Source organism: Mirounga angustirostris, unplaced genomic scaffold (assembly GCF_029215605.1).
Source record: "Mirounga angustirostris isolate CCGP_5_RB_7025 unplaced genomic scaffold, mMirAng1.0.hap1 SCAF_9, whole genome shotgun sequence".
In the NCBI taxonomy this organism is placed as follows: domain Eukaryota; kingdom Metazoa; phylum Chordata; class Mammalia; order Carnivora; family Phocidae; genus Mirounga; species Mirounga angustirostris.
The window spans coordinates 41,895,478-41,912,278 of NW_026991717.1; the positions used below are offsets into that span (position 1 = coordinate 41,895,478).

Consider the following 16,801-nt stretch of genomic DNA (forward strand, 5'->3'; position numbering starts at 1 on the left):
TTGTGGGAATATGTAGAGACTGTTTGCAGTCCTAGGCAGGTAATTCAATTCCCAGATAGCATTAAAAAAAAAAACATTTTGGGGCGCCTGGGTGGCTCAGTTGGTTAAGCGACTGCCTTCAGCTCAGGTCATGATCCCAGGGTCCTGGGATTGAGTCCCGCGTCGGGCTCCCGGCTCTGCGGGGAGCCTGCTTCTCCCTCTCCCACCCCCCCTGCCTGTGTTCCCTCTCTTGCTGTGTCTCTCTCTGTCAAATAAATAAATAAAATCTTTAAAAAAAAAACAACAAAAAAAATCCATTTTATTACAAAGTATTTTAAACATGTTAATATAAAACAGAAAGAATAGTGTAAAGAGCTCCTATGTACTCATAATTGAGCTTCAGGAGTTATTGGGTAAATTGGGAGTTATAGGCAGTCTTGTTTCCTCTGTATTTCTGTTCACTACCACCCCACTCCCAATCCTTGGACTCTTTTGAACCAAATCCTAAGCATAGACATTTTTAATTTGTAAATTTCAGATATTTCAGTTTGGATTTATTTATTTCTTTTTTTTAAAAGATTTTATTTATTTGAGAGAGAGAGAGTGAGAGAGAGCATGAGAGGAGAGAGGGTCAGAGGAGAAGCAGACTCCACACTGAGCAGAGAGCCTGATGTGGGACTCGATCCTGGGACTCCAGGATCATGACTTGAGCCAAAGGCAGTCGCTTAACCAACTGAGCCACCCAGGCGCCCTTCAGTTTGGATTTCTAAGAGTCTCTCTCTTTTCATATAATAAGCAAAATACCATTATCATACCAAAACAAATTTATAGCAAGTTCTTTATATCACCAAATATGTAATCAGTTTCATATTTTTGATTATTTTACATACATACTTGTATGTGTGTGTATATATATGTATGTGTATATATCTTTCTTTTTCTTCCTTATAGTTTTTTGTTAAAAGAGACTCTGTTGTTTGCTCTGAGGAAGTTTCCCATAGTCTCATTTTGCTGATTGCATTTCTGTAATGTCATTTAATATGTTATTCTGTCCACTGATTTCCTGTAAATTGATAGATTTGTCAGTTTTGTTCTTATTGTAGGAGTACTTCATTAGAATGGTTTGTGTACATAAGGAGGTACATAAGGTCTTACTATCTCTTTGGATGTTAGCAGCTATTGATGATCATTGTTTAAATTTATCAATTCATCAGGGATTGCAAAATAGTGAAATTCTTTTTTCTTTTTCATGTATTAAGTGGTGTTCTTTTGGATAGTTTTTCAGCAATGTAGATTGTGTATTTGTAGGGCATTGTATTTATGCCTGAGCTGGTTCTGGGATGATTGACAAGGTTCTGTGGTGGGATTCCTTTAAGGGAAGAGTACAAGTCTTTATTATTGAAAATTCAGAGACTACTTAGGAATATTGAATAATTAGACTTTGTTTAAAGGATGTTTGGCCAATAAATAAGTTAACATGCCATCATGAGATAATATCTTGTGACTTAGCATGTGTAGCTAGCTGGTCATTGGTGTCTGTTCTTTTTAGAAGTCAGTGTTCATATTCAGAAATTTCAAAAGTGATTAGTGCAGGGCAGCAATTACTGGTTTCTTGAGCCAGATTTCTCAGCAGGAATTTGAGAACAGGCCTTGTGTTTGAATTAGGTTTTAAACATGTTGAGTTTATATAACATAAAATATTTTGTATTAAAGGTTGTAAAGATCTGGAGCAGCAATGTGGCCCCTTGACAAAAGGGTTTTGGGGTCAAATAAACTTGGTGAACATTGTGCATTTTATGCTCTCTTGGAATGTAATAGTGCATATTAATATGTAAAAGAAACCTGTTTAACATTAACACAGCCTTTTCCCAATTTACTTGATCACTGAACCTTTTTTTCCCCACCTCATAACATTTTGAAGAACTAGTGAAACAAATTTTCTGAAGGAAACAAATTTTGGGAAATGTTGGCTTAGAGGATTTGAACAAAGAATAATGAAAAATGGCTGATGATGACTTCACTACAGTTAGTGGAGACATTTTGATAGGTAAATAAATTTTTCAGTGAGAAAAAAGCGAGAGACATATGTTGGTTGCTTGTTTTAGCTTAGCCTATAAGCATTATACTTTTAGAGAAGTAGTATTAGAAAAGGACTAAAGTCATATATAACATTTACTATATGTCACGCACTGTTTTTACAACTGTTTTACAACTTTATGCACTGATGTACTGTTGTTACCTCAGTTTTACAGATGAGCAAATTGAGGCACAGAGGGATTAAATAAATTGTTCAAGGTTACATTGCAGAGTTGGTGACACAGCAGAGCCTGGTTCTGAACCTAGGCAGTCTGGCTCCAGGGTCCATGTGCCTAGCCACTACTCTACATTGTAGCATATGGCATATCATAAAATATAAATCAGATTTTAAGATCTGTTGGAAGGAACAGACATATTTTCTTTCACTTTCAGGCAATCAGAGCCATAAGAGAAGAATGTGGAGAGCTGGCTCTGTCCTAGTGAAAATAGGAAACATGGAGACCCGGGAACGATTATCCATAAAAAAGGTATACCTCCCAAAGAGATAGATTAGATGTAGGTGGAAGGCTGAGCTAAGAGGACACTGTTAATACCAGAAGGGAATTGGAACTCACGTAATAAGACCCCCTTACTTTATATATGAAATACGAGTTTACATAGTTTGTTCATGTGCTTGTAGTAATAATAGTTCACATTAGTGTGTTGCATTAAAGTACTTTCACATGGATTCTTGTTTGCTCCTCTAAACAACTCTGAAAGGGAGGTAGGTACTACATTTTTCCACAGCAAGACTGGCTCTTGAAGTTAGATTTTCTGCATTTTAAAAGCTAAAGTGTTCCACACTATATATGTGTGTGCGCGTGCATATATATGTGCATATATATACACATAAATGTATGTACATATATGTATATACATATATATATCACATTGCCTCAGTTCTTGATGAATAAAATATATTTATGAGTAGAGTGTGCTTTTGAAATGAGGATTTGGATCAGAAAGAAAGCTACATTTTAACGAGTGGGAATAATTCTCTCCTAGATGTGAAACATAATATATGCAATTGTAAAAAAAAAATATTTTTAGACAGCATAGGGAAATACAAAGCAAAAGGTAAAAACTGTTCAACTGTGCAGATTAACCACTGTTAAATTCTAATATATAGTTCTCCAGATTTTTTTTCTAGGTCTTTTTATACGTATAGGGAGTTTTTTTCAAAATTCTATACATATTGTTTTATAACTTGAAATACTGTTTTTTTTTTTTTTTTTTTTTTTTTTAAGATCTAGGGGTGGCTGGCTGGTTTAGTTGATAGAGCATGCAACTCTTCATCTCGGATCATGAGTTTGAGCCTTAAGTTGGGGGTAGAGATTACATAAAAAAAATTTAAAAATAAAATCTTAAAAAAAAATAAGCTTGTCTGTAGATCAATTTGGAGGAGAACTGATATTTGTATATTTAGTCTTCCAATCTAGGAACAAGGTATGTCTCTCCATTTATTTAGATCTCCTTTGGTTTCTTTCATCTGTGTGTCTTGTAATTTCAGCATTTAGGTCCTTTACATGTTTTGTTAGACTTGAGCCTAGGTATTTCATTAAAAAATTTAAAAAAATTTTTTAACAGTGGGGGCGCCTGGGTGGCTCAGTTGGTTAAGCGACTGCCTTCGGCTCAGGTCATGATCCTGGAGTCCCAGGATCGAGTCCCACATCGGGCTCCCTGCTCGGCGAGGAGCCTGCTTCTCCCTCTCACCCTCTTCCCTCTCTTGCTCAGTTGTTCCTGATCAGTTCTTCCTCAAACTTTTATTTTGAAAATTTCTTAAATCTGTTGAAAAGTTGAATAGTACAAATAAACACCCATATACTTTCCACCTTTTTTCAAAAATTGTAACATTTTGCTGCAATTGCTTTTTTCTTTTCTCTAAACACACACACACACACACACACACACTTTGTTTTAAGTGAGAGTAAGTTATAGTCACCAAGATACTTCCCCTGCATACTTCAAGTGTATGTCTCCTAAAAATAAGGACATTCTTCAACACAGCTTCATACCTTTGTCACACCTAAGGAAAATAGTAAGAATTCATTATTACCTGATATGAAGTTTTCTGTTTGTTTCCCCTCTATCTTTTATAACTTTTTTTTTTCCTGATCTCAGATGCAATCACATTGATAGATTGCTTTTGGGTTTTATTTCTCTTTAGTCTCTTTTAATCTAGAACAATCCTCTGTCTTTTTTTTTTTTTTAAGTGACATTAACTTTATTGAAGAATCTAGGCCATTTGTCTTACATAATGTCCTACAATATGAATTTGCTGATTGTTTCTTTAAGACTGTATATTCAGGTTAAACACTAATTGCATGAGCACTATATAGATGCTGCATACTTCTAACATCACCTCAGGAGGCACTTAATGCCTTTTTTTTTTTTTTTTTAAACATTTTAGGTGATGCTAACTTTGATCACTTCAGGTGGTGACTACTACTAGATCAGTTCATTGTAAACGCACATTTTTTTCCCCTTTGTAACTAGTATGTAATCTAGGGGTGGTATTTTGAGATTGTGTGAAAATCATTTCTCCCACAGCCTTTTCCAGTGGTCTTGGTATCCATGGGAAGATTATCCTTATATGGTAATTCTTTTTTTTTAATAAAGAATTATTAAACAATATGTGTACATAGTAAGAAGTTCACATGGTACAAAGGAGGTCACAGCAAAATGCATGTGTCCCATTCATGTTCTATTTCCCTTTCCAATTTTTTCCAGAATTAACTGTTGCCAGTTTCTTTTTGAATCTTTTCAGAAGTTCTAAACCCTTCCAGTCATGCATTCATATATATTCTCTCATTTTTATTTCTTTTTACACAAATTGTAGATACTACAGAGTATTCTAAATCTTTTTTTATTATAGTAAAATAACATTTATAATTTTAACCATTTGTGAAGTGTACAATTCACTGGCATTAAATGTGTTTACAGTGTTGTATAACCATCACTGCTGTCTGTATCCAAAACTTTTTCATCATCCCCAAGAAAAACTCTGTACCCATTAAATAATAATTCCCTCTTCCTCTCCCCCAAAGCCCCTGTAACCTCTTTGGTACTTTATCTATGAATTTCCCTATCCTTGGTGCCTCATAAAGGGGGAATCATAAATTTGTTCTTCTGTGTCTGGCTTATTTCACTAAATACAATACTTTCAAGGTCCGTCCATGTAACATATATTAAAATTTCATTTCTTTTCATGGCTGGGTAAAATTCCATTGTGTGTGTGTGTGTAACATGTTTTGTTTATCCATTCATCTGTTGATGGACACTTGGGTTGTTTCTGCCTTTGGGCTACTGTGAATAATGCTGCTATGGACATGGGAATATAAGTATCTGTTTGAGTCCCTGCTTTTAGTTTCTTTGGGTACATACCTAGGAGTGGAATTGCTTGGTCTACATCTTAATGTATTTTTAACTTTATATCATTGTTATCATTCCAATTTAATACGTTCCAGATAATTGTAGATCTTCCTCATTCATTTTGATGATTACCTTGATTCCCAGTGTATGTATATAATTCATTTAACCAGTTTTTATTGGTCGATTTTAGGTTGTTTCCCCTTTTTGTTTTTTACCTCTTTTTTTTCTTTTTGCTATTCTCAACAAGGGTGCAGTGAATAGGATATTCTTAGTTTAAGCAATGCCTTGTTTTTTAATTAGTATATGTGCTGCCGAAGCGAGCACGCCTTGTTTTTTAATTAAAATTGTAATGTGAAAATGTTGATTGAGCCTAGTCTCATTAAGTATATCTTTTCAGTATCCTTAAAATTTATCTTCTCACAAACCAGATACCTTATTGCTCTTCTATTTTAGGCTCTCATGTCTCAACTCAACTTTTAGGGTGTCTGTTGTGTCCTTCCCTTCATTCCCTTAGTATTATCCATAGCTCCTGCTGGGTAACTTTGTTATGCAGCGTTGTCATGTTGTATTGTAATTCTTCACATACCCTTATCCTCTTCTGGGTTCTGAGTCCTTTAGGAGCCCTGCGCTTTGTATGTAGCAGACCTTCCTACTATGGAGAAATTTGTACATTCTTGTCAAGTTCCTAGTAGTAATAAACTGAAATCAGCCTTTGTTAAAATTAACATATAGTTAGAGAGATTTTTTAAAAATATGCAAACAGGACTGACCTTAGTTCATTAATGAAGGTTGTAGGAGTACATCCCTTTCTTTGTTTTCTTTTTGGATGAAGAGATAAAAAAGTTACTTTGAAGCTAGTTAACATTTGGTACTATTAAGCCCTCCCCTCCGTATCTTTTGATACCGTTAGAGCTTTCATACAGTCTTTTAAGTTTTTTTTCTCCTCAAAATCATATTCACATATTCTGAGATTGTGTGAGGAGCTAGCCATAGTACCCTTTTCTTGCATTTTAGTTATGTCTCCATTTTTTATTTTAGGGAGCCTCATAAGAATGAGTTCTTGAAGTATAAATTGGATATGTCCTTGGGAATTCAGTGAGGATAAATTTACCAAAAGATGTTATGATTAACATGACTTAGGCTTTAGATGCCAGCAAATTGATGGTTCTGAAGAAGGGGGAGATTTTTTTCCACAAACAGTATATGATGAAGACCACTGGCCTTTTCGTGCCTCTCGAAAATCTTTTATTGTTGAAGTATATTGTCTGGTTCATGGCCTCTAGTCAGCTACAACTTAAAGGTATCCTGCATGTGCTGATTTCTCTTTGTATTTCTGGACTAAATAGACTAATCTATTTGCATAACAGCTTGTTGAACTTGGCAAGTGCATAACTTGCTTTACTCTTTCGTTCCCAAAGATTCTTTCATTAAAAAGTGCGTTGATCTTCTAAAAACTGCCTAGGGGTGCCTGGGTGGCTCAGTAGTTAAGCGTCTGCCTTTGGCTCAGGTCATGATCCCAGGGTCCTGGGATCGAGCCCCGCATCGGGCTCCCTGCTTCGCGGGAGGCCTGCTTCTCCCTTTCCCACTGCCCCCTGCTTGTGTTCCCTCTCTCTCTGTGTCTCTGTCAAATAAATAAAATCTTAAAAAATAAAAAAAAAATAAAAACTGCCTAAGGTCGCTAGCAGACATAGTTTGAAATCATTACATTGAAAGCAGAATCATTAAATACATAGTTAATTTGCTTATAGCTAGTTACCACAAACTTTTTTTTTTTTAAAGATTTTATTTATTTATTTGGCAGAGAGAGACACAGCGAGAGAGGGAACACAAGCAGGGTGAGGGGCAGAGGGAGAAGCAGGCTTCCCGCTTAGCAGGGAGCCCGATGCGGGGCTCGATCCCAGGACCCTGGGATCATGACCCGAGCTAAAGGCAGTCGCTTAACCGACTGAGCCACCCAGGCGCCCCACCACAAACTTTTTATAGTAGAACATTGTGGTGATGTATTTTTGTTTATTGCATTTTGCCAACCAGAGTTACTGTATTTCTAATGTTATACTAACTTTCATGATGGTATACGAAAGAAGGAACTTAAAATAGTTCAAATTATTTCTCTTTGGGGGATATGTGGTGAACAATTAGAGTCTATATAATGTAATACTAGCATTTATTTTTACAGTTTTCACACTACTTCTGTGCAAAAGACATGGAAATTCCAACATGGAAAAGATAATTTGGATTAAGTTTATTAGAACAGGTTTAAGTGTGTGTGTGTGGGGGGGTAGGTAGGACCTGAATTAGTAGCTGAAGGAAGTATAGGATTTGTTAGGTAGAGAGGAAGGGTGAACTTTCGAGGGGGCAGCAACATACATGACTAAGGGTGCAGAGGTAGGGATGAATACATTCCAACTTAGTGATCGTAAGGATTGGGAGGGATGCCTGCTTAACTAGAGCAGAGGGCTGCTGAGGGGCATGGGATGGTTAAAATTTGATAGGTTGGAGGAAACAGTGGATTATAAGCCTTGGGAAGCAGAGTGAGGAATTTTAAGCCTAAGGAGCTATATATATCACTCAGGGCCCTGGCAGGAAATAGAGTAGTTATAGAGGTTGGGGTAGGATTAAAGAAAGCAACAAGGTATTGTGAAGTTCCCAAGGTCCAGCAATATCTGGAAGCCATTGATACTTTTAAGACAATGGGGCCAAGAAGAGGAAGACTGATGAGAGCTGAAACAATGAGAGCCAAGCCAGTGGATAGCACCTGTGGCCATAGAGGAAAGTCAGAACCCACCAAGAGGTGGGGAGGGAGCCAGGGAAATAAGGACCACTCTTTCCTTTTCTTCTCATTCTCTGATTTCCTTCTAATGCCTCTCATTGGCCTAACCCACCTGGAAACCAGGGGATTTTGGACAGTGCAATCCTAGAGGTCAACCTCAAAAGGTACAAAGCAGAAGGAAGATAGAAGGAAGGATAGAGATTAAGTTTGTGTGGGGAGACTGGGGTCAAACAGAGAATGCCTAGCCCAGAACCCATTTTAAATTACTGTACATGCGTAAGCAGAGGAATGTTATACTGAAAATGCTCTTGTAGGAAGATTCGGTTTAGTGGATTTTGAGGGTCTTCTTTAAAAAAATCTCTCTCCAGGCAGAGTTTCAACTTACAACAAAAAAAGGCAGAAAGTAACCTCTTATTTGATTTATCCTTATAGCCCCCCCATGGGCTATATACTTAAAAAAATTTCTTTGTAGACTCATTAGATCAGAATTCATCTACTACAGAGGGTTCCTGAGTCTCTGCAACAAGAAAGGTAGGATGACAGTGGCTTAAAGGGACAAAAGAGGGATAATACAGAGTACCAGTTTTGAAAAACTAAAGTCTGGTGAGTGGGTTAGTGGTAATGAAGACAAGTGTACAAATAATAAATCAGGCAGAGGGTACAGGTGTTATAATATGGGTAAGCAAAGTGTTATGGGAGTTATGAGTGTTATGAGGAGGAAGTGATGAATTCTGTATTGGTGAATAAGGTGATTAAAACACAAAAGTCTTCATGGAGGAAGTGACCTTTGAGATAGGCCTTTGAAGAAGTATGGATTGTGACAGGTAAAGATTAGATAGGTAAGGACAGTTACAAGGAATAACATGAACAAAAGCACAGAGGTGGGAAGTGTTCGGCTTTTTCAAGAGTGGGATATATTTAGGGGAGTTGTGGAAGATGAAATTGCAAGGCAAACTTGGCTCCCCCTGGATGGACTTAAGCCCACAACAATGACTTGTATTCACTTTCTTTTTTTTTTTTTTTTTTTAAGAATTTATTTATTTATTTGACAGAGAGAGACACAGCGAGAGAGGGAACACTAGCAGGGGGAGTGAGAGAGGGAGAAGCAGGCTTCCCGTGGAGCGGGGAGCCTGATGCGGGGCTCGATCCCGGGACCCTGGGACCTGAGCCGAAGGCAGATGCTTAACAACTGAGCCACCCAGGCGCCCCTTGTATTCACTTTCATAGGAAATGGTAGAGCCATTGACTTCTTTATGGGCAATGATGAATTGGTTAGAACTGAGCTTTAAGATTAATCTAGCAGGAGGTAGATGCAATGGAATGGGGAGACTCCTTGAGAGCGCATTACAGTTTCCCAGGGCAGGTTATAAAGGCAAGGTGGGGCCAGTGGGAATATTAAAAGAGGCTGGAGAGTAAAGGAAGGGCTTGAGTCAAAGATTAAAGGACAGTTTTGACTCTGGGTACTTGAGTGATATATCAGAAGGAGCTGGTTTTATAAGGTTTTATAGGAAAGGGGGAGGGGAGCATGAGGAGATAGAGAAGCTGGAAGAGATGGTGAAGTTAATTTTGGATATAGTGAATTGAGGGTGGGAAGCATTGACATTGTAAAGAGCATTAGACATTTGAAAACACAGACTGCAGAGGTGCTGGCCAGAGGCATGGATTTGGGAGTATCTCTGTATAGTGATGATGAGTAAAGCTTTAGCAATGAACAGAAATGGTTGATGTTAACAAACAAACAAACAAAAAAACAAATATTGCAAAGAAAACGAGGTTTCAGAACTTTAGGGCATTAAGTGGACAAGAGAAGGCAAGAGTATGTAAATTACTATTATTTGTCTATTCATTGGTTGATGGATATTTAAATTTCTAATTTTTGGCTTTTATGAATAAAGCTGCTTTGGACTTTGAGGTATAAGTTTTTATATGGTCATGTGTTTTCATTTTTCTGGGCAAATCCCTAAGGAGTGGAATTGCTGCATATATATAGTAAGTACGGTATGTTTAGTTTTATAATAAACTGCCAAAAAGTTTTCCATTTTACATTACCACCAGCACTTTATGGGAGTTCTAGTTGCTCCACATCCTCATCCATACTTGGTATTGTCTGTTTCTTTAAATTTAGCCACTTTAGTGCGTTTGTAATAGTATCACTATAGTTTTAATTTCCATTTCTCTAATGACGAATGTTGAGCATACCTTTTTATGCTTATTTAGCCACTTACATATCTTTGGTGAAATGTCTGTTCAAATTTTTTGTCTATTTAAAAAATTATGTTTTATTGAGTTGTAAGGGTTCTTTTTATGTATTCACAAGTCCTTTATTAGATACATGTTTTGCAAATAGTTTCTTTCAGTTTGGAGTTTGCCTTTTCGTTTTTCTTAACAGTGCTCTTTGAAGAGCAAAACTTTTTAATTTTGAGAGAGTCTAATGTATTGATTTTTTTGAGTCCTGTTTAAGAAATATTTGCCTAATCCGGGGTTACTAAGATTTTTTCCTGCATTTTCTTCTCAAGAGTCCCCCCCCCACTCTCTCTGCCTCCCTCCCCACCCAGAGAGAGACTGCACACTTGTGCGTGAGAGTGGGGGTGGGGTGGGGGGCAGAGAGAGAGGGAGAGAGAGAATCTTAAGCAGGCTCCACACCCAGCATGGAGCCTGATGCAGGGCTCAATCTCAGGAGCCTGGGATCATGACCTGAGCTGAAATCAAGAGTCGGTCGCTTAACACACTGAGCCACCCAGGAGCCCCTCTTCTAGAGATTTTTATGGTTTCAGCTCTTACATTTAGGTCTGTGTTGATTTTTTTTTTTTAAGATTTTATTTATTTATTTGACAGAGAGACACAGTGAGAGAGGGAATACAAGCAGGGGGAGCGGGAGAGGGAGAAACAGGCTTTCCACTGAGCAGGGAGCCCGATGCGGGGCTCAATCCCGGGACCCTGGGATCATGACCTGTGCCGAAGGCAGACACTTAACGACTGAGCCACCCAGGCGCGCCAGGGGTCTGTGTTGATTTTTGTATGTGGTGTGAAATTAGGGTTGAGGTTCATTTTTTCCCCGTATGTATATCCAGTTGTTCCAGCACCTTTTGTGGAAGGTTATCCTTTCCCCATTAAACTGCCTTGGCACTTTAGTTAAAAATTCATGGGCCATATATGTGTGGGTCTGTTTCTGGACTTTCAGTTCTGTTCTGTTGATCTGTCTTGATGCCAATACACATGTCTTGATTACTGTAGCCTTAAAATAAGCCTTAAAGTCACATAATGGAAATTCTTCAATTTTGTTCTCTATCAAAATTGTTCTATTCTCAGTCCTTTGCATTTCTATCCTGCAAATTTCTGATAAGGACTGTGAAAATTATTTTGTTGTTGTTACCCAGGTGGGATTTAATGACTTAGTGATCTTGAGAGAGTGGCTGGGAGGAATGGATTTTATCATAGCAACAGGACTGAGAGTGAGCTGAATTGGCAGTTGATTGATTCAAATCTTCTGAGGTTTTTAATTTTCTAAAATTTAGAGTGATCTAGAACATGCGAAACCACCATGTCAGTGATAAGAAGCAGCATGATTTAGTGGTTAAGTAAGGTTGGGTATCAGACTGCTCTGGTTTGAATCCTTACTCTATCAATTACTGGCAGGGTGACCTTGGGCAAACTATATTTAGCCTCTCTCTGCCTCCATTTCCTTTACTGGAAAATCAGAATAATAAGAATACTTATTTCAGAGTTGTTCTGAGATTAAATAAGATAATAACATGTAAAGGTTTTAGCACAGTGTTCAGTGCGCTCAATGAATGTTAGCTACTGTTATTGCTCTGTTCACCTAGAGAGTGTTAGAAAGCTTCACAATTTGATAAATTCACTTGTAGGTTCTATTAGTCTACCCCTGTCTCAGATCCTTCGGCCTGCTTCATTTATTTCAGTTTTAGAAAGATAGTGCTATTTGGTTTCTTTTCTAGTCCTTTGGTCGTTTTTCCAGCCCCGCTTTTCACTGGTGAATTTGGTAATTTATGTATGTAATTAAATTTAGATTTGCGCATTGGACCATGAGTGGAAAAAAGAACAGTTGGCTTTTAGTGGTATAAATCATTGCTGTAAATGAAACAAAACAAAACAAGACAACAGCAGTTTTTTTTTTCTTTGCTTGGCGTTTAGCTGGTTCATCAGGATTGTGAATCGGTGGTTCTTGAATACAAGCGAAAATCCATCAGTTTGATTTGATTTTGTCTGTAGTTCTTTACTTGCTGAATAAGCAGGTCTGCTTCCTGGTTTATTTGACTAGTTCTCATTATTGATGTAGCAAAACAATTTGCCAGCAAACTCAGTAAGTCTCTTCTTTTTCTAAGTGTACTCACTTTGTAAATAGGGATAATAACAAAAAAAAGCTTTTTCCTTCTTATCAGCTGTTTAATTTTGTGCAGCTAAACATTGAAAATTTGTATGGTTTAATGAGAGCCAAAATCAGTCAGCCTAATGAAGCCCTCTAGAAGGGAAGCACTTGGGGTACGGGTGGGGAAAGCTGGATCACAGTGCGCACTTAGTTTTCAGTTGCAGAACTTTCCAGATGGGCTGTGTCCCTCCTGCACTTCCTTGATCAATGCTCTTGATAAATATCCTTACTGATGTCTTTCTTTTATGAAGCTCTAAATTTGTGAATTTAGAGCTTCATAAATTTGTGGGTACTGATGTGGCAGAGGAGTGGTGGTGAATGACAAGTTCAGTTTCAGCATGTTGAATTTAAGATTCCTTTGGAACATCTTAGTGGGTATATCATGTGAGCAGTGGAGATTCAGGTTTGGAGCTCAGGAGAGAGAATTTGGACTATACTCATTAGCATATGAGAGGTAGATGAAAGCCTTGGAAGTAGCTAGAATTACTCCAAAAATTATAGACAGTGATAAGAGTATACAGAAATGGACTGAAGATGGAATTCACGTGGTCTATCTGTGGTACTTCCACACTTGGAATCAGTTCTTTTAAAGTGCTTCCATTATGTATCAGCTCAGCATAAGATAATATTACTGGGTTTAAGTTGGATTCTATGTAAATAATGAACTACATAGATGCAGATTGCTCAGCACAATTCAGCAAATATTTATTGAGGTCCCTCTGTGTGCTTTACCTTTGCTAAGCACTGAGGATATAAGCATCTTTGCCCTCATGACTTTATAGACTAGTATGAGAGGATGCTAAACACGTAAGTACACAAATAGTATATAATCGCAAACTGAAAAATGCTGAGAAGGTAAATACTGCGTACTGTGTGAGCATTTTAAAAGGGACCTGATCTCATATGGGTGCAGTCAGGGGTAGCTTCCCTGAGGAAGTGACATTTAATTCAACTAGCAATTATTGAGTACCCAGTATATCCCTGCACTGCTGTTTAAACTGAGGTCTTGTGACTAGACTTTAACTGGGTGAAAGAGGGTGGGATGGAGAAGGCAGGCTCTTAAGTAGAGGGAACTTTCTGTGCAAAGGTCCTGCAATAGAAAGCAAGGAGCATGAGTCCTTCCAGGAATTAAACATCTCAGTTATAGCTTATAAAAGGGAGAGCAGGGGAGAGAGGTCAGTTCTTTTTTTTTTTTTTTAGATTTTATTTATTTATTTTGACAGCAAGAGAGACAGTGAGAGAGGGAACACAAGCAGGGGGAGTGGTAGAGGGAGAAGCAGGCTTCCTGCGGAGCAGGGAGCCTGATGCGGGACTCGATCCCAGGACGCTGGAATCATGACCCAAGCTGAAGGCAGACGCTTAACGACTGAGCCACCCAGGTGCCCCGAGAGGTCAGTTCTTGACCTTTTTTTTTCTTTTTTTAAAGTTTTTATTTATTTGACAGAGAGCACAAGTAGGCAGAGCAGCAGGCAGAGGGAGAGGGAGAGGGAGAAGTAGAAGCAGACTCCCTGCTGGGAGTCCGCCGCTGCTGTGGGGCTCAATCCCAGGACGCTGGGATCATGACCTGAGCCCAAGGCAGCCACCTAACAGGCTAAGCACCCAGGCGCCCTAGTTCTTGATCTTTTCAACCATGAAGAGATTTTGTTCTTTAGAGTAAAACATTGAAAAGCTTACTGACTTTATTAACTTTTTGTTTTTTAAAAATTAAACATACACATTAGTGGAAAGAATATTTCCCGACATCCATTTTTTTCAGCGATGTTTTGTAGTTTTCATTGTACAAGTTTTTTACCTCGGTTAAGTTAATTCCACAGTATATTATTCTTTTTGATGCTATTATAATTGGAATTGTTTTCAGATTGTTCGTTGTTAGTTATAGAAATGCAGCTGATTTGTGTGTGTGTTTGACTTTGTGTCCTGCTACTTTGCTATAAATTCATTTATGAGTTCTAACCGGGTTGGGTTTTTTTGTGTGTGTGTGGACTTAATAGGGTTTTCTACATGTAAGTTCTCTGTGAACAGAGACAACTTTACTTCTTTTCTTCTACTTTAGATGCCTTTTGTTTATTTTTCATGCCTAATTACTCTGATTAGAAACTCCAGTACTGTGTTGAATGGAAGTGGTGAAAGTAGACATCCTTGCCTTGTTTCCATTCTTAGAGGAAAAGCTTTCACCATTGAGTATGATGTTTGCTGTGGGTTTTCATATATGGCTTTTATTATGTTGAGGTAGTTTCCTTCTATTCCTAGTTTGTTGTTTTTCCCATGGAAAGGTGTTGAATTTCATCAGATGCTTTTTCTGAATCAATTGAGATGAACTTGTGGTTTGTTTTCCCTTCATTTGGTTTCACAGAATCTTGAGCGAGACTTAGGAACAGCTCCTGAAACTTGCCCTCAGAAATTCTCTGACCTCTTCTTGCTTCTCTGCATTTTTAGTCTTGTTTGCGGCTATCCTTGTGAATATAAGTACTTACTGTCATTTTGTAGTATTTTATTGTTTCATTACTTTCTATCTCCTGTCTTCTCTCAAATTCTATATTCTTTACTTTCAAAGTCCCTAGTTTCTCCTAAGTCTGACCTCCACTGCTACCCATGGAGATTGTAATAACTTTCAAGGGCTTTCTGGATCATTGCCTCCTTTGGATACTTGTGGCAAGGAACAATATTATACTTATAATTCAGACACACTTAAGTTCTTCTACATTTTTTAGAAGTTCTTCTACACTTCTAGACTTTAGTTCTACACTTTATTCTTGAGGTTAGGGGCTGGATATAGATATTATATGAATAGTAACTATATCTGTGGTTGGAGATAATAATGGTAATGATAATAGCCACCATTTCCCAAAGATTTATATATCAGAACTGAAGAAAAAGGTATGTAGAAGAGGTTGTTTCCTTTGAATTACAGTTTATGATTTAGTTGTACAACTCCTAAATTGAGTTTTAGTCAATCATTGACTGATTTGAAGTTAACTTGTCTGAAAGTTACTCTTTTGGTAGCTAATATTATTTAAATGTAGACATTAGGGGCACCTGGGTGGCTCAGTCTTTAAGTGTCTGCCTTCGGCTCAGGTCATGATCCCAGGGTTCTGGGATTGAGCCCCGCGTCGGGCTCCCTGCTCCATGAGAAGCCTGCTTCTCCCTCTCCCACTCCCCCTGCTTACGTTCCCTCTTTCTCTGTGTCTCTCTCTGTCAAATAAATAAATAAAAATCTTAAAAAAAAATAAATGTAGACATTAGTTGTAATTAATTAGTTAATTTAACAAACACTAATATTTTAGGCTGCATGCTAGGGAATTAAAATTGAAGCATTATCTATTAGGGTTAGAGTAAAAAAACTCTGATTAATTATAGTTCAGAGTGAGAGGTATTCTGTTAGAGAATTAGAAAGCCTAGTTTTCAAGTTCCAAAAGGTCTTGCATAGGAGAGGGTAGAAGAAGATCAACTGGAAAGAACTTAAATTCCTGATTATAAGGAGGTGGTTGCTGGTGTAAGGCAGTTGGCCTTTACATGGTAAACCAGTAGCCTTTTGAGGATTGAAACAAGAGCATAACAGATTTGTAGAAAGATGGAGGATGAACAGGAGTTGGGGAGAATCTGGTATCAGGGAGTTGAATAAGGAAGTTACTGTAATGGGTCAGCTTAGAGAGAATTTCCAATTAGATGTACAATTCTAACTCCAATTCCACTTTTGATGTGTGGGTTTTATACAAAACTAGGCAATTCTTGGACACCATCTGATTGTCCTACAGTTCAACTCAATATGACACTGTTTACCTGGAGATAGGGTCAGGTCCCACAGGTTAAGGGTTCAGTCCTTAAAGACTGCCACCACTCCCTTATGTTATATTGTCACCTATACTTCTGACTAACTAGCTGTAGATTGAAGGTTCCAATAACCCGTCTTTGGGTTTGATTAATTTGCTAGAAGGGCTCACAGAACTCAGAGCAATATTTTACTTCTAGATTACCAGTTTATTATGAAAGGATATAACTCAGGAACAGCCAGATGGAAGAGATGCATGGGACAAGGTATGGGGAAAGAGAGTATAGAGCTTCCAAGCCCTTTTGGAGCATGACACGCTCCCTGAGTCTCCATGTGTTCACCAACCTGGAAGCTTTCCATACCCTGTTTTTTTTAAGATTCTCTCTCTCTCTCTTTTTAAAGATTTTATTTAGTTTGAGAGAGACAGAGATAGCATAAACAGGGAGGA

General features: G+C 37.9%; 1 protein-coding gene across 11 annotated transcripts in view; it reads left to right on the top strand.

Moving 5' to 3' along the window:
• The window catches only part of HERC1 (HECT and RLD domain containing E3 ubiquitin protein ligase family member 1), a 190,223-nt gene that overhangs the window by 14,091 nt on the left and 159,331 nt on the right, over window positions 1-16,801 (top strand). Inside the window, exon 1 of one of the 11 annotated variants that reach the window (XM_064570329.1) lies at window positions 2,449-2,543. The exons of the other annotated variants lie outside the window; for them this stretch is intronic. The gene's annotated coding sequence lies outside the window, so the exon portion shown is untranslated. Of the gene's footprint in view, window positions 1-2,448; window positions 2,544-16,801 lie in introns of those variants that run through there. 11 annotated transcript variants of the gene reach the window in all.